This window comes from Paramormyrops kingsleyae, chromosome 1, assembly GCF_048594095.1.
Source record: "Paramormyrops kingsleyae isolate MSU_618 chromosome 1, PKINGS_0.4, whole genome shotgun sequence".
In the NCBI taxonomy this organism is placed as follows: Eukaryota; Metazoa; Chordata; class Actinopteri; order Osteoglossiformes; family Mormyridae; genus Paramormyrops; species Paramormyrops kingsleyae.
In genome coordinates this window covers 66,491,832-66,517,627 of record NC_132797.1, presented here as the reverse complement: position 1 = coordinate 66,517,627, position 25,796 = coordinate 66,491,832, and the positions used below count along the sequence as shown (strand labels likewise).

The 25,796-nt window shown below is 42.8% G+C and overlaps 1 long non-coding RNA gene across 1 annotated transcript; it reads left to right on the top strand.

Moving 5' to 3' along the window:
- The first annotated feature begins 940 nt into the window (after nt 1-940).
- Nucleotides 941-2,618, top strand: LOC140578908 (uncharacterized). Its single transcript, XR_011983179.1, has 2 exons — nt 941-1,397; nt 2,353-2,618. It is a non-coding gene; the product is annotated as an uncharacterized lncRNA (long non-coding RNA).
- Nucleotides 2,619-25,796: the final 23,178 nt, after the last annotated feature.

The following is a 25,796-nucleotide window of genomic DNA, read 5'->3' as shown; positions in this document are numbered from 1 at the left end:
CCATCAACATGAAGGCTTCCAAATGCTCCTGTGACAGCTTGGATCTAAGTCTGGTTTTAATGAACTTCAGCAAAGAAAATGTACATTCACAGGCAACTTGAGTGATGGACAGGGTGAGCAGGAACTTGTATGCAAGTCCTAGGAGGTGGTAGGCATTTGACATCAGATTAAACCTTTATGAATGGGTAGCTGAATCATTGACTTACTATAACATTCATTCATAAGTTCACGTTCATTCATAAACAAAATACTGCTTTGTTTGGGTGGAGATGCAGGAGCTCAGCTTTGAAATTGATGAAATAGAGTAAAATCAGGCAATAGTGTTGTAGTTAGACAAAGTCACTTAATATTAGCATCTTGTTCGTGAAACTGCTGTATTAAATCAATATCACAATACCAATATGCAAATCCCTTTGAGAGTGGATTTTGATTAACACCACGTTCATTAAATGTCCGTCTCACCTCAGCAGTCTGGGCCGCCCTGCTGACATCTTCACCTAAGTGTTTTGCCGGTAGGGTGACCACCTAATCCATGTCAGGAGGGACACTATGAGCTACAACAGGATTTGTAAACTACCATTTCATACATTTCAATTAAAAGGACCAGGATTTCACTTAAGCACTGGGTTCTTGCCGTATGCTGATTGGTCAGTCTCCTATAATCATGCATATGTGTCAGTAATGTTAATGCGAAACAGCTGGATGAGTCTTTCAATCTAGGAACTAACCAAACATTTTAGCAGAGCACAGAATCCTTTCAGCTTTAAAGTAGTTCGTAAAAGCTGAAGTAGCTCATAGTGTCCCTCCTGACATGGATTAGGTGGTCACCCTATTTGCCGGCCTTCCAGCAAATAACAGATTTATTTTAACACATTTGGTGGCCTCTAGCTCAAGTGCTTGTCTTTTTTTCTCTCTCAACTTCTCGGCGGCTCCCTTACGTTTTGATATTTTGTGTTTTATCATGTTCACTATCGTTGCACACAGAGTACACGGCATCGGCTCACTTGGCTAATCGCTGCAGTTGCTTGCTCAGCACCCGCTCAAAAACTTGAACTTGATTTTGATTGGCCAATGCTCAGCGAATACGTCACGTGTGCTGATTGTAAGTTTAGCAGTCAGTCTCGCAGTTCGCATCAGCTTTATGCGGCCAATTAGAAAGACACAAACATGGGATTTCAACTAGAGGTCGACCGATATATCGGCCGGCCGATATATCGGGCCGATATTTAGCATTTTTTAATGTATCCGCATCGGCCGATATCCGAGTGCACTACGCCGATTTTCAGACAGGCACGTCTGCGGGCAGCCCAGTGTTATTGTTGCTGTGGAACACGTGACCCATGCTGCCTTGTGCAGGACCACAGCCAGAAGTTTTGGAAGAGTCCTGGGATAAAACGGTAAGGCTTAAATTCTGATCTTTCAATGACCTATTTATTTAAGTAGTTTGCTATGAAATGTTGCTTTAAAAGAAAACGCGAATTACGCTATTGGGAACTGGGGTAATGATAATGAGCCTTCAACCAACTGTAGCTTACAGGTAACATTAAGGATCATTGATTCTAATAGAGTTCGTTTTGTGCGCTTATTGGTGGGCTCACAGACGTTTTTTAATCGTTAAAAATCATTTTAATTGTTAACATTTTAATTATTACCATATCAGCCCGATGTTATCAGTTATGTTTTTTTTCTTGTGTCGGAGAGTTTCACTCTGTGAGTGTGTGGGGCGGAGCAGGCTGGTCTCAAATACTGCAGCGTGTGTGAGAGTTGCGTTACTTTGCCCTGATCACAGACAGCGCCGTCCTCGGAGACACAGAGCTGCTAAGAACAATGCATGGCGGAGAAAAGTGTTTGTTCGAAAGCGTGGTTACCATTTACTTGAGCTGATGCTGACAGTGGTCCTTCTGTGCAACTTTTTTTCATTTGAGACCGGAGATTCAAACAATTTGTCAGACGTCTAGATAAAAAGTGCATGACTTTGCGCAGTTAGTTTCCTCATTAAACATGTCTATCCTTTATACGGGCTTATACGTAGACAACGTCACAATCACTAGGGGCTTATGTTGTCCTTGCATACAAGGCTGTGCAATACGACAGTTATTTTATTTTATTTTCCGGGATCACTAGATTCTGATTGTGAATTTGGCTTTAAGCTATCTGTCTGCTAACAACAGAAACAACATGTTAGTGTACACTACTCATCATACCATGATGCACTTAGTGGGTTTTTTTTTCTTCAAAATGTATTAGAGTGTAATTGTTTTAATGTGCATGGAATACTGGAATTGTAGAATGAATTGAAGATGAAGGTACTATAATAAAAATTCTAACCTTGCATTTATTCTTCTGTTTTAGTAATTGCTGTCTGATGGCTGAACAAAAATCTAATCCTGTATGGCAGCATTTCACAAAGCCAACACCAGGAAAAGCCAGGTGCAATATCTGCAGCAGACTGGTGAGCTTGGGAGCTGAAGAATGAGTTTGCTGCTAAAGAGATTCTGATGCTGCTATCTTTATTGTTTATAAGTTTAAGTTGTTTATAAGTTGTATTGTGTTTTTGTTATTTAAGTTTATATTTAAATTTACACAAGTCAGTATTCAGTAAATGCTAAGTTGAGAAATTTTGTGTATCGTTTGTTATTATTAATGTGATATTTTATCATGCAAATAGAGGGGAAAACGTCCAATTTTCGGCCAAAAAATATCGGCAGCATATATCGGCCATCGGCTGACCCTGACTCCTAAATATCGTCATCGGCATCGGCTATTGAAAAACCCATATCGGTCGACCTCTAATTTCAACTATACAACAATAAACTTCCAAACAGAATTACGATTATAAATAATTAAAAAACTAAATGCCTAACCCACCGGCCCACAAAGACCGCGGCCCACCGGGAATCTCCCGGTAGTCCCGATGGCCAGTACATCCCTGCTGCTGGGTCTCGGTGCAGTTTTTCCACCTAAGCTTGAAGGTGGAAATGTGTTCCAACTCGGTCCCTGGGACTGCAGCATAACCAAACATCGCCAGCAGCGTCAGCCACACCCACCACCAGAACCACCCTATGCACATAAAGAAGAACTCGCATGCACATTAGTTTTCTCATAACTAACATTTATTAACTGGAATATGTTGCCAACTTTGGCACCTGGCTCCATAACATCCACGCTGTTATCTTGTCCCATAGCTATAACTTCTGCAGGTTTAGGTGGGTCGTCTTATTGTTGAACCCACATATCTGTGTTTTTATTCTCTTTACTTGTTTCCAGATTCGCTCCCTTAATTCTTTACCCCAAACTTCCTTGGTCCTAATTTTCCAATTTTGATTTCTCCACGTAGGCATCCAAACAGCCATACCATTCGCTACTGACCAAGAATCAGTATACAAATAACAATTATAATAGGAATCCTAGGTCAGAGTAGGACATCGTGTCCTATTGTCATCTGTTCCATTTCTAATAATGCCCAATTACATGCCAGAAGTTGTTTTTCAAAGGGAGTATATTATTGTTTCAGATATCTCCTGCTACCCTCCGGACATTCGGTATTTCTTCAATTTCACCTTCCCCACCAATACCGGTCACACTGTCACTGTACCTCTGAATTTAAATTGTCCATCCCCCTCCTGAGTCCCAGATGTAATCACCATCATTATGATCTGAGTCCCAGATATTTCCATCCCACCGCTCGGGATCCCAATTAGCAGCAGTTGCAGTAGCTACAAACGCTCTTATTTTTCTTGGACACAGAATCCGCTTTTTCCAGGCATTAGCTTTTGCTACATGCATCACAGCCCGCTCTGCAACCCCCATTACCTGTTGCAGATGTTGATGCAACATATCCACCTGACCCTGTGCTAGGGTCATCCGACTGAACGTCTCAGTCAACTCTTTCGTCTGTCTTTCTTTCTCCCTCTCAGCTTGGTCTGTGTGCTCATACTGCATTCTGTACGCAGCCAACACGATCCATAAGCGCTTCTGTAGAGCAGCACAGGATCCTTTACGGAGCCTTTCTAAGGCATGTCTACACCTGCTGAGGCTCGGCTTTTCTCAACGCGACAGTCCAAGAATCAACAGGCCCTCCACCTTTCCTTATCTCCTGGTCTAACGCAGCAAACTGCATCTCATCCCACTCAGGGAGCACTTCAGGCTCGGGCGCTGCTGTCTTTCTCCTAAACATGTTTGTTCCTTAGTCCTATATCTTCTCCCCCTCAAGTCCTGTTCGTGACGGCAAAATGTTTTAAAATGATGTGAAGGGCATATAGGGCTCTCGAAGGAACAAACAGGCACACTTAGGTTCACTCAAAAACACTTTATTACAAGTAATACAAAATAAGTTTGCATTACAATCAATACCAAGATACTGGATCAAAGGCGATGCAAAATAATATCATATATCATAAACAAGAATATTGCTGCAAATTCAAGTGATATATATATATATATATAAAAGACGGTAAAAGATGCAAACATAGAAAATGCAAATTGCTATTATTATTATTGTTATTCACATGCAATGAGAAATCCCAATAATAATTGAATCAATACACAGACACTGCAAAGCTATTCACACTCGGACATGCCATCATCACCCACCTTCACACACGGACTGGGGAGCCCGTTTCAGTCCTGGCAGGAGACCAGCACGTGAGTCCCGAGAAAGTGCTGGGCGACGCGTGCTCTATCCCACGTCTGAGCTCCGGTCAGTACTCAGATCTCCCCCTTCCTTTATACTAATTTTAGCGCTTAGAAATTTTCGAAATTTTGTCTGAGTAATGCTGCTTGCAGTTTCAATCTGAAATGATGACAAGTTCCCATAATCAATGCGTCCCCCCTCCTCCTGAGGATGGTGTAAGTGTCCTACACACACTGACCACTTGATGCGGTTTCAATCAAAGATAATGAGACAAATATCCTTGTGCAATACTTTCTCTTCTCTGTGAAGACGAGGCAGGTGTCTCATACACCGACCAGTGGTGTGCAAAACATATTGAGCCACACCTTTCCTTGTCCTCAGAAAGCCCGTCAGAAACCCAGAAGAACATGGTAAGCATCATTGAACAGGGTAAGCATCCCAGAACAAGGATTCTTTCAAACAATATAAGGATACTCCATTCATGAGAAACAAGTCAATTCTGAATAGCAAGTTATATAAGTAATTAGTAAGGGAAAAAAAAACATACTTATGCAGTTTAACCTTAATACAATAATATTATAGGTGAATCATGGACGACGTATCTGAATCTCAGGATGATTATTCGACACACGATCAGAATCAATCCATACCTAAATCACCTCATATGTATATCTGCTAAGTGGAGTTGGAGGTACTCCACCAAATCGTGAGTTGTGAAGTCGGACAATTACTATCTCCCAAATCATCACAGTGACAGGGGGACATTCAACAAACTTCTTTAATTCTATGCTATGTGGGCGACGTGGCCAGTTGCGGGGCCACCTGTGAGTTCGTCTTAATACGTTCAGTCTCTTGGCCATGATTCACCAATATGAAAAATACACCGCAAGCATACCGTCTGCCAGTGGTGGGGTGACATGCCTTGCCTGCTCACACAATTTTAATGCACCTTCGGTATCCATACTGACCATCTAGTCCTGATACACCATGTATATATATATTTTTTTTTGGGAATAGGGTGGAGCGCGCAGGATTCCGCCGTCTGCCAGCGGTGGGGAGCTCGTGCCCTGACCACTCCCTCACTTTTAATGCATCACAGTTTTTAATTACACACACGTCAGTTCATACACACCCACATGTACACACCATACACACACACACTGAGCAGGGGGGCGATAGGGGCTTGAGGGGGGCCCTTTGTGCTCTCTCTGGGCCCGCCAATGTGTGGGGTGTTGCGGGTGGTCCCGGAGGAGTCCAGCCCCCTCCGCTGGTGGTGGGCTGGGTTTGTGCCTGGGTTGTGTCGGGGTCTGATATATATTTTTAAATATATATTCCTCTCCAGTGTATGGGAGGCCTTGCACCAGGGGTGTCTGCAATTGCCATTTTTACAATGGAAATTAAAAATAAAGCACCCCCCGCAAAGGGGGGGGCGGTGGAGGGAATATATATTTAAAAATGATAAAAAATACATCCCAAGCATACAGCTGTCGAGGACCCCACCTCGGTACAACTGAGGGTAAGTATGGTAAGTTTCTAACGAGTGACAAGCAACAGGTTGAAGTTATGGGAACAAAAGCTATATGAAGCAGAGTAGAACACATATACGAAAAGCTATTTAAAAGATAACTGCAAGCAGTGACAAGCGGGTCCAAAGCTAATGGACAGAAGCAATGGGGAGAAAAACAGTGAATGGCATAAAATTAGTAGTTCACTAATGATGGGAAATGAAGTACAGACTGTAACTGATGGCCAGTGCATTTAACTAGTCAGAAAGTAGGAAATACTACTATGATAGGATGAGACCTGACATTAGGACATTACAGTAGAAATGTTCATCAAGGTAGGATAAAGGGAAAAGGGTAGATGACAACCAGAAGGCAAATGTGGTGACTAGCTGCTGGAAAAAATTACAATTGTTGCAGTGTACACAGCCTGAAGTATCACTGAAGTTTGATGCATTTCTGAAAGTCAAATGGCAGGAAAATGAAAGCGATTTAAAAATACGGACTGAGATGAAGGGAAAGGTGATTAATCTTTGAATGTTTGATGAGAAATAAGGTTATTTCAGCTGCATTAGCCAAGGTGGGACATATTTAGACAGTGGCTGTAGCCCCCCGTTTGACCGATCAGCATTCAAATTTTGTGAGGATTGGATGAAGCATAACTGAGATATAGCTGTTTGATTGAAACAGGCATGGAAATGGTGTGGCCAGCAGGTGGAGTCAGCGCTCCATTTGATAAATGCTATTCATTACTTTCAGGCCTTCTCATGTGTAAATGAAGTCTGATAATGTTCTATGAGGCAAATGGGTGAAAAATGAAAGGAAATTAAAAATATGGACTCAGGTGAAGGGAAAAGTAACAATTCTTTCAAGGTTTTATGAGAAATAAGGACATTTCAGCTGAATTTGCTAAGGTGGGTCATAGACGTATATGGACAGTGGCTGTAGCGCCCCCGTTTGACCGATCGGCACCAAAGTTGGAGGGTCTGTCTGGGGTCCAGTGATACATTAGTGGGTCAAATTTGGTGAGGATTGGCTGAAACACGACTGAGATTGAGGTGGTTGATTGAAATGAGCATGGAAATGGTGCAGGTTGGGTGTGGTTGGTGGCCATAGTGTACAGGTAGGTCAATTTTTTTTTATAAATTACCCATAAGGGCATTGTGTTGATTGACCTGCTACCAGAATGACCTAGGTGGGGTGGACATTGTAGGAGTTATAGGAATATGTCATTTATGCAGTTTTTAAATGTCACGAGAGACTGCAAATCACTGTCATTGGACGGTACATATATCTTGATTTGGCATGATTCAGAGAACTTGGGAGTATAAAAGATTTTAAGCAGTAATATGTGACTGGAACAGAAATGAGAAAATGTAAGTTGCACTGGTTTTCCAGGTTAATACAGACATGTTACATTGCTGTAACGCCCCCGTTTGGCCGATCGGCACAAAATTTGGAGGGCCCTTCCCAAGTACTGTCCTACAGGATATATTCAAGTTTGGTGTTGATTGGCTGAGGCAGGCCTGAGATATAGCTGTGTGATTGAAATGGGCATGACACCTGTATGGTCTGGGTGTGGCTGGGGGCCGTAGTTTTAATTTAACTCTGTCGAGTTGAGCTACTTTGTCGAGGTAAGCTACGGTTAGGGCTATCGATTAGCACTACAGTAGCTTACCTTGACAAAGTAGCTCAACTCGACAGAACACCGGCCTCAGAAGGACAATGGTAAGTAATTCAACTTATAAAGACGTCAGCTTGCATTAGTTGATGAAACACTTAAACGAATAAATGAAGGTTGTAAAATAACACATTTTCAACAGGCTAGACTTCTACTGGCTACTCACATTTACCAACGCACGACAAACAGTACCATGACAGACGAACACAATGAACAGGTCACTCAATGAGAATGAATGACGCAACTGACTGGCTGCTTCTAGCGCCGAGGTGGTTAAAATAGTACAGTCCACATTAGGGGTGTCAAATCGTTTTACATAAAATTTTCCTACATGGTGAGGTTTTTTTTTTTTTTTTTTTTTTACACCAAAAGAAAAATGTTAAGACCCCTCCCCAAACTTTTATTTTTGTCTCTTTGGGGGGGTCAGGGTCGTGATCGGGGGGTACAGTACCCCCCATAATTCGAACCATGGGTTCAGGCATCTGCCTAGGATGCTTCCTGGACGGCTCCTCCATACAGTTTTCGGCCAATATCTCCTGTCCTGTTAGTCCTACAATCGAAATTCTTTTTTCTACAGATGCAGGCAGATATTCCCTACAACTTCTAGAGTGAAACTATTAGGCTCCGTATATCATAATTTACAAAACTGACTTCTGCCTTAAAGTCCTACACTATTCGACCAAATCAGACAAATGAGGTGTCAAAGCAATCAGTCCTCTGAGCTGATCAAAAGATATTCAAGAAAGTCTGACATTTGTCTATTTTATGGCCACTAGCCATGCCCAAATCCCACCTAAATTTGGCCTGTTTCAGTCTGACTGCTATAACTTCTCCCTGCCTTAGCCTACCTTAACCAAACTTACAGTCCTACCTCCCTGCTCCATTCTGGGGACACCATACAAAGCGGCCCACATTTAGTCAATAGGGGGCGCTACAAATACCAAATTTCAATATCTCCTAAACTGCTTGGCCTATCTGAGTGAAATTTGGCAAATGTCTACTATGGCCAAGCTTGAGGTCAGACCCATAATAGGACAGTCATAAATCATACAGTGGTGGCCATAATTAGCCAATGAAAATCAAGCATGCATTTTTTTTTTTTTTATGTGTCCTGTCCGGCAGCTTTCGCAAGCAGAACAATGGTCTGAATGCACTGCTGTGTCAGACATATTTGCTTTACCATGAGGGGCTCTATAAACTCTGTATAGGCCCTTCATGTTGGTCAATTTCTTTTTATTTGAATATTTATTGTATTTTATTTAATACATGTAAAATATTCCAGTTGCCGTGCTGCCCAAAAGGGAGTGATAGATTAGGAAAATGAGTGAAGAAAAGGGATAGGGAGAGAGATTAAAGAGAAGGAAAGAAAGAGAGAGAGAGGAGAAAAAAAAAGGCGGAGACAACAGTGGGACAGAGAGGCTAAGAAAGACAGGAGTAACGTAAAAAGCACATAAGGCAAGAAAAAAAAAAAAAACGCATTTGAAATACAACCAAAAAAGGATAAAAACATAGACACAACCAGAAATAAAGAAAATAAAACAGATATACAGACATACAAAATTATTGCGTGTGCTTGGAAGGGAGCGTGGAGGTGTATTTACATGTGTGTTCATCTGTTTGGGGGAGGTGTTTGAACACGTATGCGTGTGTTGGGTGCGTGTGAATTTCTCCATGGAATGCACTTGATAGCGAGGGTGGGGGGCCAGAACCAGAGGCTGGTGGAGAAAGGCCCAGGAGACCCAAGGCGTCCGCAGCCCCCCAAGAGCATGGAAGAGCCAAGGCCCCACGCCCCCACGACAGCCGGGTCCCCACCCCAGCAGGAGGAGGAGGGAGGTCCCAGGCGCAGCCCCCGCAGCCAATAGGGCACGAGCCCCAGAGAACCAGAGGCAACAGGCAGCCGACCCCGCGAGGGTGACGGCCGCTCCCGCACGGGCCAGAGCCAGGGCCCCAGGACCCCAGGCGGCCGGGAGCCGACCGGCCCCCAGCAGAGAGCCCCACCCGCGCCGGAGAGGCTCGAGCCCCCCCCAGGCCACTACCCGGGGAGGAGGGCCAGCAACCATGCCAAGGAGGCAGCCGCGCCCAGGAAGGAGCAGCTAGCCTCGGACCCAGGCCCACACTGCCCACACAGACACCTCGCAGACACACCTCTCAGCCATACACATAGACCATACATTCACTCACACAACATACACAGACACATACACAGAGACAAAAAGACATCCCATCCACTCCCATCCACTCCGGACCGCCCACCTCTCAGCCATACACATAGACCATACATTCACTCACACAACATACACAGACACATACACAGAGACAAAAAGACATCCCATCCACGCCCATCCACTCCGGACCGCCCTCCGCCATGCGGGGGAACGGACGCCGCAACCCCAGGGTGCCGCCAGCCGGACGACTACCCGAGTGCCCCCCCACCATCGTGGGCAGGGAGCAGGGGTATAGGAAGACCCGCCCACTCTCCTCCCCCACGCACCTGTGTGAGAGGTGGAGTGTTGGATGCATGTGTTGGTGCATGTGAGTATATGTGGTGTAAGGGATGAGTATGACTGTTGAGAAACTTAAGATGGATTTAAAATTGACGGGGGAAGCGCGGAGGAGCGCTGCTTGCAAACAGCTCTCCTCCCCATCACCCCCCCCCGCCAAGACCCTCAATGTACACTCACCTAAAGGATTATTAGGAACACCTGTTCAATTTCTCATTAATGCAATTATCTAATCAACCAATCACATGGCAGTTGCTTCAATGCATTTAGGGGTGTGGTCCTGGTCAAGACAATCTCCTGAACTCCAAACTGAATGTCAGAATGGGAAAGAAAGGTGATTTAAGCAATTTTGAGCGTGGCATGGTTGTTGGTGCCAGACAGGCCGGTCTGAGTATTTCACAATCTGCTCAGTTACTCGGATTTTCACGCACAACCATTTCTAGGGTTTACAAAGAATGGTGTGCAAAGGGAAAAACATCCAGTATGCGGCAGTCTTGTGGGTGAAAATGCCTTGTTGATGCTAGAGGTCAGAGGAGAATGGGCCGACTGATTCAAGCTGATAGAAGAGCAACTTTAACTGAAATAACCACTCGTTACAACCGAGGTATGCAGCAAAGCATTTGTGAAGCCACAACACGCACAACCTTGAGGCAGATGGGCTACAACAGCAGAAGACCCCACCGGGTACCACTCATCTCCACTACAAATAGGAAAAAGAGGCTACAATTTGCACGAGCTCAACAAAATTGGACAGTTGAAGACTGGAAAAATGTTGCCTGGTCTGATGAGTCTCGATTTCTGTTGAGACATTCAAATGGTAGAGTCAGAATTTGGCGTAAACAGAATAAGAACATGGATCCATCATGCCTTGTTATCACTGTGCAGGCTGGTGGTGGTGGTGTAATGGTGTGGGGGATGTTTTCTTGGCACACTTTAGGCCCCTTAGTGCCAATTGGGCATCGTGTAAATGCCACGGCCTACCTGAGCATTGTTTCTGACCATGTCCATCCCTTTATGACCACCATGTACCCATCCTCTGATGGCTACTTCCAGCAGGATAATGCACCATGTCACAAAGCTCGAATCATTTCAAATTGGTTTCTTGAACATGACAATGAGTTCACTGTACTAAAATGGCCACCACAGTCACCAGATCTCAACCCAATAGAGCATCTTTGAGATGTGGTGGAACGGGAGCTTCGTGCCCTGGATGTGCATCCCACAAATCTCCATCAACTGCAAGATGCTATCCTATCAATATGGGCCAACATTTCTAAAGAATGCTTTCAGCACCTTGTTGAATCAATGCCACGTAGAATTAAGGCAGTTCTGAAGGCGAAAGGGGGTCAAACACCGTATTAGTATGGTGTTCCTAATAATCCTTTAGGTGAGTGTATATAGTTTAAGTAAAATTGAGGGGCGGGCAGCAGTGAAGAGGTGAGTGAGACCACCTCAGCGGCCCCACCCACCAACCTCTGAGTAGTGCCCCCACCCCCCAAGGCCCTGTGTGTATACTGATATGTGATGACTAAAGTACAATTAAAACAAGGGGAGGCAGAGGTCCGCGCAGCACAGCGAGTAAGGCCATGTGGATGGCCCCCTCACCACAGCGTGCGCGACACATTCCCACCCCAAGATCCTACATGTGTGCGTGGCATGTTGTGTGAGTGAGGGGGAAGAGGGGCTGGGATTCATGATACCAGGGGGGAGCTTACTACCCCCTGGCAGAAGAGAGCCTGCTAACCAGCTGGCTCATTAGGCACCCCAGCCCCCAAAGGGCAGCCCGCACTCAGTAACCCACTCATCCGACGACAAAAAAGTTGCAGACCAGCCCAGGCTCGAGACATTACACCCCGCAAACAGCGCAGGCTGACCCCCCAGACATGGACCGACCCACCCCCCCTGGCAGCGACCCAGAGGGAGCACAGGCCACCCTAGGGCTGGGCGATATGACTGAAAACTGTATCACGATATGAGTGTTTCATATCGGTCGATATCGATAATTATTGACATTTTTTATGACCCATTTAAAATAAAGACCAGGAGAAAAATATATTACATTTAAACATTTTTATTTTAAACATGTCAACAACCATGGAAAATAAAGTGTTTTTAAAATATGTGCAGTGTTTTGTAAACATAAATAAAACTGACGTAGACTGAGATACATCTGTAATATAAAAAAACAAACCTGATACAGTACAGTAACATTGTTTGAAATATAAAACCTGCAGAAATATGAAAAAGTAACTCTTCAAGTTATTCTTACTCTGATCATACTTGAAGTTGAACTATTCAAGTATATTTTCAGTCCAGGTTTTGTGCTAGGAAAAGACACACATGCAAACACTAACGAGGAAGACGCGATACGTAGGGAAAGTGGATCACTAGGTAGGGAAGGAGTGAAGGGAGCCGGAACCCGGAAGTGCGCCGTAAACACAGAGAGGAAAGAGAGAAGGGGAAACAAAGACACGGCAGACTCGAAACGAAACACGGGATACGCGAAAAACCGGACAACATGACACATACAAACCGAAAGGATACAGACCTATAACTTAATATTCAGGAGACGGGGGGCGAGCGGCGTTAGGGAAGGGCGAGGCGACCGTCACAGTGATTCACAAAAAACCGGCAGAACTTCCATAAAGCAGTTGTTTTGCTGTGCTATGACCATTTATGACAGCTGCGTTTCCGGCACGGATCCAAACTAGCTTCGCAACCTCTGTTTTCTTCCGACGAAGAATAAAAAATATCGAACGTTTTATCGAACACATTTTTTATTGATATCAATCACGTGTCTATCGCGATACATATCGTAATCGTTTTATCGCCCAGCCCTAGGCCACCCCCGCGCAGGAAGGCACCCACCGAGGAAACGGCCAGGCCCCGGGCACCAGAGCCCCAGACCCCCCCACTCAAGCCCGCACCGAAGAGGCCAACCACCCATCCCAGGGCCAGCCCCCGCCACCACCGGCACCCCAGACCCCCCGCCCCATGACCGCTGGGCAGCACCCGCCCAAGCCCCCCCCACCACCACCAGCCAGGGCAGACACACAGACATCACAGGACAGCAGCCACAGCCCCCCCAGCTCCAAGAAGCCACTAGCCGCCCACAGCCCCGCTGTTTCTAGCGATTTAATCTTCTGTTATAATTCTGCAACATATGTTTTTTCTTTATTTTTTTTTTGTGTACAGTAAGATATTATTTTTCCTCTCATTACTGCCTTTCCTGCTTCCCAGAGAATACATGGTGAGATTTCTGGTAAGTCATTGTTATCCAAATATGTTGCCCACTCATTTTTGAAATAATGAATAAAATCTTGTTCTTTAAGTAAGGATGTGTTGAATCTCCAGTTCCTACTTGGTGGTGTGACTCTTTCCTTTGCCAGTAAGAGAGACACCGGTGCGTGATCACTGATAACGATGGAGTGTATCTGGGTTTCTGTGATGTTCCTCATCATGGAGCTGCTCATTAGGAAGTAATCTAAGTGAGAGTGTGAGTGGTGTACTGGTGAGAAGAAGGTGTAATCCCTGGAAGTGGGGTGATGTGACCGCCAGGCATCGCAAAGACCAAAATCATTCATGTATTGTTTAAGAATATCTGCAGACTGCCAGCTCCTTTGACTCACTGCCGTGCTGAGCCTGTCAATTTCTGGGTTCAATACCAAGTTGAAATCTCCTCCTATTATAAGTGTGGAGTCCGAGTAAACAGAAAGTGAAGTGAAGAAAGCATGAAAAAAGGAGGGGTCATCAACATTTGGTCCATAAACACTAGCAATGTAGAAATCCATATTTTGAATAGATAAATTAAGTATTATAAATCTACCTTCTGTATCTGTTATAGTATTGTTAACAGTGAAGTTTATACTTTTATTAATCAATAGGGTTACGCCTCTTTGTTTTGAGTTGTAGCAGGCTGAGTACATGTGAGGGTACTGTGGGAAGGTATGTATGTGTTCAGATGTTTTGGCCATATGAGTCTCTTGAAGAAGGACAATGTCTGCCTGCAGATCTCTTAACCGATTTGCAATTTTTATCCTCTTTTTCCTGGAACCAATTCCCCGTACATTCCATGTGACAAATTTTAGTGTGGTCATCATTATATTAACTGTTAAGTTGTTTGATGTTCACTAAAGGTGTGTGTGTGTGTGTGTGTGTGTGTTGTGTATGACCTGTATGTTTGTGTCTGTCCTATGGGTCTGTCTGAGATGGACATGTATATATCTGTGTTGTATGTTTGTGTGTGTGTGTGTTGGTACTGAGTATACATTGTGTCAGTATTAATTCTGTGTATTGAGCAAATGGCAACATTTGAGATAATAGAAAGATAACAGAAAAAGAAGAGAAAAGACGTGGAAAGAGATTTACGTGAACTAAAACAGTGCAGGTCCCAAAGAAACATTCCAGAATAACAATAATCAACACAGAAAAAAAAGAGAAAAAAAAAACAAAAATGATAAGAAAAGAATAGAGACGACGATACCTTTGCTTATTAAACCGGCAATAATTATCTTATGTAGACATATCTGTAAAACCATTGCGCTGATGAGAAAGTGAGTCAACGGAAGATATAAAGAAAGGATGTTGGTGTGGATACAGATCACCTGCTGCAGATTCAGAACAGCCAGGGAGTGGAATTCTGGTCGCGATAGAGCCATCCGCCGACGTACAGCTTGTCGACCGCGATGACAGCACGGGAGCCTCCTTCGATTAACTTTTTCCGTATCGGGAACAGGATCTTTCTTCTCTCCAAGATCTCCTTCGGAAACTGATCGTTGATACTGAAGTCCGTTCCTTTCAATTCCCGACCGCGGCTTTTTAGCAGTTCTTTACGGTGGCCGAGAGAGCTCAACGCGCTGCAACTTCAGAAAACACATGCAAACAGAAAAAAACCATGCTGCAACTTCAGAAAACACATGCAAACATAAAAAAAAACAACAACAAATTAAGAAAACGTCTCCATCAGTTTGACAACACAGGCGCTGCAAATACGGAAACGCGCTGCAAACACAAAAACGCGCTGCAAATACCAGGGACCACAACGGAAATGTTTCAGGGGGGACCTCAAAAAGTGACGAACCCATCTGGGAGCTGATTATTTGTTCAGTGGCTTTTGGTCAAAGCAGAGGTGTTGTCCGTGAACTAAAAGGTGAGTTTATTTTTTGTTTATTTTAACATCCTGATCATACTATTAATTGGTCTATTGGACATTATTAGACTAATCTGACGACTCACACACTTAACTGTGAAACATTATTTTAATGCTGTTAGCTGAGAAAAACTGTAGACAACAAGCAAGTAAAACTACCCCGTTTTGACCTGATTTTAACCATTAATGAAGCACTGCAGAATTTTGTCATGAACTTTGAACGTTACATTTATTTGCATATATTTATTTAGATATTTATTGCCAATTAAGTTAATAACGTTCCACAGTTATGTGTGTGATTCGTCGGATTAGTCTAATAATGTCCAATAGACCAATTAATGGTATGATCAGGATGTTAAAATAAACAAAAAAAAACTCACCTTTTAGTTCACGGACAACACCTCTGCTCTGACCAAAAGCCACTGAACAAATACAGTCGAGCACGGTTATTACGATTTTCTGGGGCCGGCAGATATCTTTCGTTATAACCGAATTTCGTTATATCCATTTTCATGTAAGATTGCTATGTATTATGACTGATCGCTAGGTACATGTATTATGACTGTATAAAATAACACTGACCTTCTAGTTCTGTCTATGAAGCTTTGTTTCATGTAATGATCAAAATAAAACATCTTTTTTTTACTAACAACGTGTATTTTGTAATTCAACAACCATTTAGTATGGACCACGAAATCGATAACATATTACATGGTGGTAGACCGCTACGCACCGAAAAAAGGTACATATACCGGTACATCTATCAGTTGAAAATGAGCTCCCCACAGTGATTTTCTGAAAATATTTAATCGCTATTATTTTCCTTATCAAACACAATCAGATTTCATTACAATTGGAGCCCCCATTAATAGAAAATTAAAAAAATACCCAGATGTTACTGTAATCTTCTAATCGTAAGCGATATTTGGGCGCCATCGCATGAAGCGCAGACGGTTACTGCACAGACCATTTCGTGCTGCTGTTTCAATGAATCTTATATAGGAAGGTGCCAATACATAAACATCGGATCGGGAGTTGGGTGAATTGTACATTAGAAAGAACAGTTACCTGGGTTCATTATTCCAACTTAAATTCAACGTATGTTTTAAACAGAAATAATAAACGAGTCAAACTGACATATGTACATTGTAAATAGCAAATTAAAACAATTATAAACAGCCTCTAACTTTGGAACTCTATTTACACAAAATGCTTAATGTCACAGTTTGTTTTCTTGCAGCTAATAAAAGTACATCTAAAAATCAATAAACAGGTACTGACTGCTGCCCGCTTTGGCTACGCGATTAAGCTGACGTCGAACTTATTTTAAATTATTAAATCTGGAATGATTGAGGCAAATCGTTATAACCGAATAAAAATTCATTGAAATATTTCTTTGGGGAAGACAGTAGACATCGTTATAGCCGAATTTTCGCTATAAAAGAATCGCTATATGCGTGTTTTTTTAAGGAATTTAACATTACTGAAGGTCGGGGATTTGGAATCGAAGCGTTACAAGCGTGTTTTCGTTATAAGCCGAATCGTAATAACCGTGCTCGACTGTAATCAGCTCCCAGATGGGTTCGTCACTTTTTGAGGTCCCCCTGAAACATTTCCGTTGTGGTCCCTGCTATTTGCAGCGCGTTTTTGTGTTTGCTGCGCGTTCGTGTATTTGCAGCGCCTGTGTTGTCAAACTGATGGAGACGTTTTCTTAATTTGTTGTGGTTTTTTTATGTTTGCATGTGTTTTCTGAAGTTGCAGCATGTTTTTTTTCTGTTTGCATGTGTTTTCTGAAGTTGCAGCGCGTTGAGCTCTCTCGGCCCCCACGATTGGTCTGGGTCTGCGTCCGTCGGGTCGCCTCCCTCCTAGACGGTGTACGCGATGGTAGTTGATGGTTTTCACTGTGTCCTCCGGAAGTTTTAGGTGAGTTTGAATGAACTCTTTTACCGTTGTTTCTGGGTCTTCGTCTGCTTTCTCCGGGATGCCTGAAAATACTAAGTTGTCTCTCATACTGCGGGCCTGGAGGTCAATGACAGTTTCTTTTATTTTTTTATTTTCTTCTGCAAGGTGTGTCATTCCATCTGTGAGGGTTTTAACAGATTCCCTGAGAGTCGCATTTTCTGCAGCGAGTGTTTCCACCTGCTGCTGACTGAACTCCACTGACTCGCGCAAAGCCTGAAACTCTTTGTGGAGAATTTCCATTAGCGACAGACGCGCGACTAAGCTAGATAGTCTTTTATCTATCGACTCAAATGTCTGTCATGTTGTTGGTGCTTGGAGAAGTCGCTTCATGCATTTGACAAGCCTAGCAATCACTTATCTCAACTAAATCTAGATGATCTATGTATCTACAGACCCTGACCTCAACCTGATAAGGGCACCCCACTCTGCCAGATGGGGGCGCCATCTGGCAAACCTACAGTGGACATTTATTGCCCCGCCAATTCAGTATGACATGCCAAATCAAACAACATGTAGAACTTGGTTCTCCATCTTTGCATTTTTGCATAATTTATATAGGTCTGAAAACAAGACTTTTCATTAACCTCCTAGGATTATCTCCCGACCTACATAAGTCTGGTATCATTTAAATCAGGAGACAGTCCTTATAAATAGTTATTTAAAAAATCCTAAACTTTCTATAAGGTACGCCACACCCAGACCATACAGGTGCCATGCCAGTTTCAATCACACAGCTATATCTCAGGCCTGCCTTAGCCAATCAACACCAAACTTGAACATATCCTGTAGGACAGTACGTGGGAAGGGCCCTCCAAATTTTGTGCCGATCGGCCAAACGGGGGCGCTACAACAAGGTAACGTCTGTATTAACCTAGAAAACCAGTGCAACTTACATTTTCTCATTTCTGTTCCAGTCACATATTACAGCTTAAAATCTTTTATACTCCCAAGTTCTCTGAATCATGCCAAATCAAGATATATGTACCGTCCAATGACAGTGATTTGCAGTCTCTCGTGACGTTTAAAAACTGCATAAATGACATATTCCTATAACTCCTACAATGTCCACCCCACCTAGGTCATTCTGGTAGCAGGTCAATCAACACACTGCCCTTATGGGTAATTTATAAAAAAAATTGACCTACCTGTACACTATGGCCACCAACCACACCCAACCTGCACCATTTCCATGCTCATTTCAATCAACCACCTCAATCTCAGTCGTGTTTCAGCCAATCCTCACCAAATTTGACCCACTAATGTATCACTGGACCCCAGACAGACCCTCCAACTTTGGTGCCGATCGGTCAAACGGGGGCGCTACAGCCACTGTCCATATACGTCTATGACCCACCTTAGCAAATTCAGCTGAAATGTCCTTATTTCTCATAAAATCTTCAAAGAATTGCTACTTCTCCCTTCACCTGAGTCCATATTTTTAATTTCCTTTCATTTTTCACCCATTTGCCTCATAGAACATTATCAGACTTCATTTACACATGAGAAGGCCTGAAAGTAATGAATAGCATTTATCAAATGGAGCGCTGACTCCACCTGCTGGCCACACCATTTCCATGCCTGTTTCAATCAAACAGCTATATCTCAGTTATGCTTCATCCAATCCTCACAAAATTTGAATGCTGATCGGTCAAACGGGGGGCTACAGCCACTGTCTAAATATGTCCCACCTTGGCTAATGCAGCTGAAATAACCTTATTTCTCATCAAACATTCAAAGATTAATCACCTTTCCCTTCATCTCAGTCCGTATTTTTAAATCGTTTTCATTTTCTTGCCATTTGACTTTCAGAAATGCATCAAACTTCAGTGATACTTCAGGCTGTGTACACTGCAACAATTGTAATTTTTTCCAGCAGCTAGTCACCACATTTGCCTTCTGGTTGTCATCTACCCTTTTCCCTTTATCCTACCTTGATGAACATTTCTACTGTAATGTCCTAATGTCAGGTCTCATCCTATCATAGTAGTATTTCCTACTTTCTGACTAGTTAAATGCACTGGCCATCAGTTACAGTCTGTACTTCATTTCCCATCATTAGTGAACTACTAATTTTATGCCATTCACTGTTTTTCTCCCCATTGCTTCTGTCCATTAGCTTTGGACCCGCTTGTCACTGCTTGCAGTTATCTTTTAAATAGCTTTTCGTATATGTGTTCTACTCTGCTTCATATAGCTTTTGTTCCCATAACTTCAACTTGTTGCTTGTCACTCGTTAGAAACTTACCATACTTACCCTCAGTTGTACCGAGGTGGGGTCCTCGACAGCTGTATGCTTGGGATGTATTTTTTACCATTTTTAAATATATATTCCCTCCACCACCCCCCCCCCCCCCCCCCTTTTGCGGGGGGTGCTTTATTTTTAATTTCCATTGTAAAAATGGCAATTGCAGACACCCCTGGTGCAAGGCCTCCCATACACTGGAGAGGCCCGAGGCCCCCAGACCCCGACACAACCCAGGCACCCACCCAGCCCACCACCAGCGGAGGGGGCTGGACTCCTCCGGGACCACCTGCAACACCCCACACATTGCGCGGGCCCAGAGAGAGCACAAAGGGCCCCCCTCAAGCCCCTATCGCCCCCCCCGCTCAGTGTGTGTGTGTATGGTGTGTACATGTGGGTGTGTATGAATGTGTGTATGAACTGACGTGTGTGCAATTAAAAACTGTGATGCATTAAAAGTGAGGGAGTGGTCAGGGCATGAGCTCCCCACCGCTGGCAGACGGCAGAATCCTGCGCACCCCACCCTATTCCCAAAAAAAAATATATATATATGGTGTATCAGGACTGGATGGTCAGTATGGATACCGAAGGTGCATTAAAATTGTGTGAGCAGGCAAGGCATGTCACCCCACTGCTGGCAGACAGTATGCTTGGGATGTATTTCTCATATTGGTGAATCATGGCCAAGAGACTGAACGTATTAAGACGAACTCACAGGTGGCCCCGCAACTGGCCACGTCGCCCATGTAGCATAGAATTAAAGAAATTTGTTGAATGTCCCCCTGTCACTGTGATGATTTGGGAGATAGTAATTGTCCGACTTCACTACTCACGATTTGGTGGAGTACCTCCAACTCCACCTAGCAGACATACATATGAGGTGATTTAGGTATGGATTGATTCTGATCGTGTGTCGAATAATCATCCAGAGATTCAGATACGTCGTCCATGATTCACCTATAATATTATTGTATTAAGCGTAAACTGCATAATTATGTTTTTTTTCCTTACTAATTACTTATATAACTTGTTATTCAGAAATGACTTGTTTCTCATGAATGGAGTATCCTTATCTTGTTTGAAAGAATCCTTGTTCTGGGATGCTTACCCTGTTCAATGATGCTTACCATGTTCTTCTGGGTTTCTGACGGGCTTTCTGAGGACAAGGAAAGGTGTGGCTCAATATGTTTTGCACACCACTGGTCAGTGTATGAGACACCTGCCTCGTCTTCACAGAGAAGAGAAAGTATTGCTCAAGGATATTTGTCTCATTATCTTTGATTGAAACCGCATCAAGTGGTCAGTGTGTGTAGGACACTTACACCATCCTCAGGAGGAGGGGGGACGCATTGATTATGGGAACTTGTCATCATTTCAGATTGAAACTGCAAGCAGCATTACTCAGACAAAATTTCGAAATTTGAGAACACATTGCCTGAGTGAGCCTGGCCAGCTCGTCGCCTGCCCGCACGCAGCGCTAAAATTAGTATAAAGGAAGGGGGAGATCTGAGTACTGACCGGAGCTCAGCCATGGGATAGAGCACGTGTCGCCCAGCACTTTCTCGGGACTCACGTGCTGGTCTCCTGCCAGGACTGAAACGGGCTCCCCAGTCCGTGTGTGAAGGTGGGTGATGATGGCATGTCCGAGTGTGAATAGCTTTGCAGTGTCTGTGTATTGATTCAATTATTATTGGGATTTCTCATTGCATGTGAATAACAATAATAATAGTATCAATTTGCATTTTCTATGTTTGCATGTTTTACCGTCTTTTATATATATTAGGGGTGCACCGATTGCAGTTTTCTGGCCGATCAACGATCACGATCCTTAGGCAACCTTACCTGCCGATCTCGATTTTTTTTTGCCGATCTTGTTTCTTTCATAACTAAAAGACAGTTACTTCAATGTTTCCATTTTTATTGAGTAAATTGATATGAATACTCACAAAACATGAGGTAGTGTCCTCAAATATAAACGAACATATAAATGAGCATTGCTGTTTGAACTACAAAATCATATTTTTTCTTCCAGACTTTAATTTCTCTAATTTTGTAAAAAATATATATATATATATAGCTGTTATGACACACTTGTCCAAAAAATAGGGAGGGAGGCAGCCTGCACTGCACCTCTCTCGGGAATGGGAGAAAAGGTTGATTTAACCCTCTGGGGCCTAGGGGTAGGAAACACACTTTCACTGACTGGGGCATGATCACACATTTCATCACACTTAATTCATGGCAAATAAATTATTTCTTATATATTTGTTTTGCCATTACACTCATCTTTATTTTAATATATATTGTAAATATGTCAGATTTTTGTTAAGTTTGAAATTTGACATCAAAGTATAGACATTGCAAAATGCAGTTTGGAACACTTGCAGAAACATTATAAAAGTACATAGTAAGCAATGCTGGCAGTTTGTTTTGATCCCAGATATCTGATCACCAAAGTCTTGGCTACATGAAGATGACTAAATGGTGTAGATGCAACATTAATTTGGATAAATAAATAAGAAAAACCTAACTCATGTAACTATTTCTGGCTCCTTTCATTGAATATGTAGCAACTTTCATGTGTATGAATGAGCCATTGTCACCTGGCCACGTCCCCAACCCCCTTTTATGGCGCTGAAGGGGATGTATCTGGATCGCGTTTCACCGTTGCGCTGTTAATCAAATTACCATGCGAATGCGATTTGAATACGCGCTAATGCGGCTATTTAGAATGTGAATAGCGATCTTCGGGTGAGAGCGGTACTACACGCCCCCGATGTAGGTAAAACAAAGTAAGATGACATGGTTTACTTTTTTGCCGATTTAACCTAATTTTTAAAACTTTAATACTTCCGACAATGGACGTTTTGAAAAGAAGACAGATTACGGATTTAGCCAGCGTTTTTTTCATGATTATACATTAAGATTTCAGCGAGATATTTATAAACTGAAATAGACGCGAAAAGTACGCGATGTCGTCGACGACATACTCGACCCCAAAGAGTTAAAAGCATGAAATGAACTAAGATCGGTGGATCTCATGGGAATATGGTCGATTTCTGATCCCCTCAAATTAACGTGATCGAGGCCGATCGATCGGTGCGCCGATCGATCGGTGCACCCCTAATATTTATTAAATAAATTCAAGAATACCGTCTGCCAGCGGTAGGGTGACATGCCTTGCCTGCTCACCCAAATTTAATGACCTTACCATACTGGCCATCTTTTTTTTTTTTGGGAATAGGGTGGGGCGCGCAGGTGATGTGTACGTACACACACACACATTGTTATTGTTATTATTGTTATTTTCCTTTTGTTTTTGTGTTTTTTTTGCAATGTAAATTAAAAATAAAGCAGTCCTCCTCAGAGGGGGGGTGGTGGAGGGCATATATTAAAAAAAATATATTTATTAAATACATCCCAAGAATACTGTCTGCCAGCGGTAGGGTGACATGCCTTGCCTGCTCACCCAAATTTAATGACCTTACCATACTGGCCATCTTTTTTTTTTTTTTTTGGGAATAGGGTGGGGCGCGCAGGATTCCGCCGTCTGCCAGCGGTGGGGAGCTCGTGCCCTGACCACTCCCTCACTTTTAATGCACCACAGTTTTTAATTGCACACACTTCATTTCACTCACACATATTTATACACACCCACGTGTGTTTTAAGATGATGTGAGGGGGATATAGAACAAACAGGCACACTTAGGTTCACTCAAAATCATTGGCATGGATGAACAGTGAAACGTTTCTACCTTTCAGAGAGAAGTCCAGTTGGCATGACTCAACCACCAGATGTGTTAGTGAAAGGTTTTCGGCCTTGTACACTCATCATGCCATGATGCACTTAGTTACTAGTCTTTTTATTTTCTTTCAAAATGTATTAGTGTCATTGTTTTAATGTGCATGCAATACTGGAATTGTAGAATGAATTGAAGATGAAGGCGCTATAATAAAAATGCTAACCTTGCATTTTTTCTTCTGTTTTAGTAATTGCTGTCTGATGGCTGTGAGGGATGGGTGGGGCGAGGAAGACTCGGGGACTGGAATTGGGATTAAAACTGAAGATAACATGCTCTTTCCTTTTTGTACTGTTTACAAATTTTCCTTCCTTAGAAATGAGGAGTTTGCTGGTATATTGTGCAGTAAAAGAGATTCTGATGCTGCTATTTTTATTGTTTATAACTTTTATTGTTTACAAGTTGTATTGTGTTTTTGTTATTTAAGTGTATATTTAAATTTACACAAGTCGGTATTCAATAAATGCTAAGTTGAGAAATTTTGTGTATCCTTTGTCATTATTGGTGTGATATTTTACCATGCAAATAGAGGGGAAAACGTCCAATTATCGGCCAAAAATAATCGGCAGCATATATCGGCCGTCGCCTGACCCTGACTCCTAAATATCGGTATCGACTATTGAAAAACCCATATCCATCGACCTCCAGTCATAGTACATTCAGTCCAATTCATCCATCGAGTTAAGTCACACCCCCACACCCACTTGAAGGGGCACTCCGGTAGACACGAGGATGGGAATCTTCTTTCTCCTATAGCACTCCCTGCAGAAGTACATCTCGCTCCTGTTCACAGGGGGTAGTTCAACGATGAAGCAGGGTTGGTTGGCTGAACATGTGAAGTTGTCCTGCTGCCGGGCAGGTTTGGACTGGGACATAAAAACAGCCCTGGACATCATCCACACCGGCCCACCACGTTCACACACACACACACACACACACACTGTATGTATCTATATGTATTAATTCAGTTTCCATTATCCTCAATATACATGTAAAATGGCTGATTAGAATATAATATCAATACAATTTATTTACTATTAAAATGAATTGAAAAATAATAAATAAGAAAATGCTAATTGTTTTATCAGGTTTTATTGTAAATAATGAAAGGTCTTAATTGATGTATGGTTGTTATTCTAATGAAACATATTGATGCTTAGGGTACAAAATTTCAGCTGTAACTATATTTCAAGAGGTGCTTGAGGCAACTATATTTCAACATCACTACAAGGGCCTACAGAAGAAGCTTAGTAAACAGCTCACTTTTCTCTGCCACTTTATCAATGATCACATCAGAGTCCAGAGAGAAGAGGATGTCCCTCTCTGTTGCAATCAACATGAAGGCTTCCAAATGCTCCTGTGACAGCTTGGATCTAATGAACTTCAGCAAAGAAAATGTACGTTCACAGGCAACTTGAGTGATGGACAGGGTGAGCAGGAACTTGTATGCAAGTCCTAGGAGGTGGTAGGCATTTGACATCAGATTAAACCTTTATGAATGGGTAGCTGAATCATTGACTTACTATAACATTCATTCATAAGTTCACGTTCATTCATAAACAAAATACTGCTTTGTTTGGGTGGAGATGCAGGAGCTCAGCTTTGAAATTGATGAAATAGAGTAAAATCAGGCAATAGTGTTGTAGTTAGACAAAGTCACTTAATATTAGCATCTTGTTCGTGAAACTGCTGTATTAAATCCATATCACAATACCAATATGCAAATCCCTTTGAGAGTGGATTCTGATTAACACCACGTTCATTAAATGTCCGTCTCACCTCAGCAGTCTGGGCCGCCCTGCTGACATCTTCACCTAAGTGTTTTGCCGGTAGGGTGACCACCTAATCCATGTCAGGAGGGACACTATGAGCTACAACAGGATTTGTAAACTACCATTTCATACATTTCAATTAAAAGGACCAGGATTTCACTTAAGCACTGGGTTCTTGCCGTATGCTGATTGGTCAGTCTCCTATAATCATGCATATGTGTCAGTAATGTTAATGCGAAACAGCTGGATGAGTCTTTCAATCTAGGAACTAACCAAACATTTTAGCAGAGCACAGAATCCTTTCAGCTTTAAAGTAGTTCGTAAAAGCTGAAGTAGCTCATAGTGTCCCTCCTGACATGGATTAGGTGGTCACCCTATTTGCCGGCCTTCCAGCAAATAACAGATTTATTTTAACACATTTGGTGGCCTCTAGCTCAAGTGCTTGTCTTTTTTTCTCTCTCAACTTCTCGGCGGCTCCTTTACGTTTTGATATTTTGTGTTTTATCATGTTCACTATCGTTGCACACAGAGTACACGGCATCGGCTCACTTGGC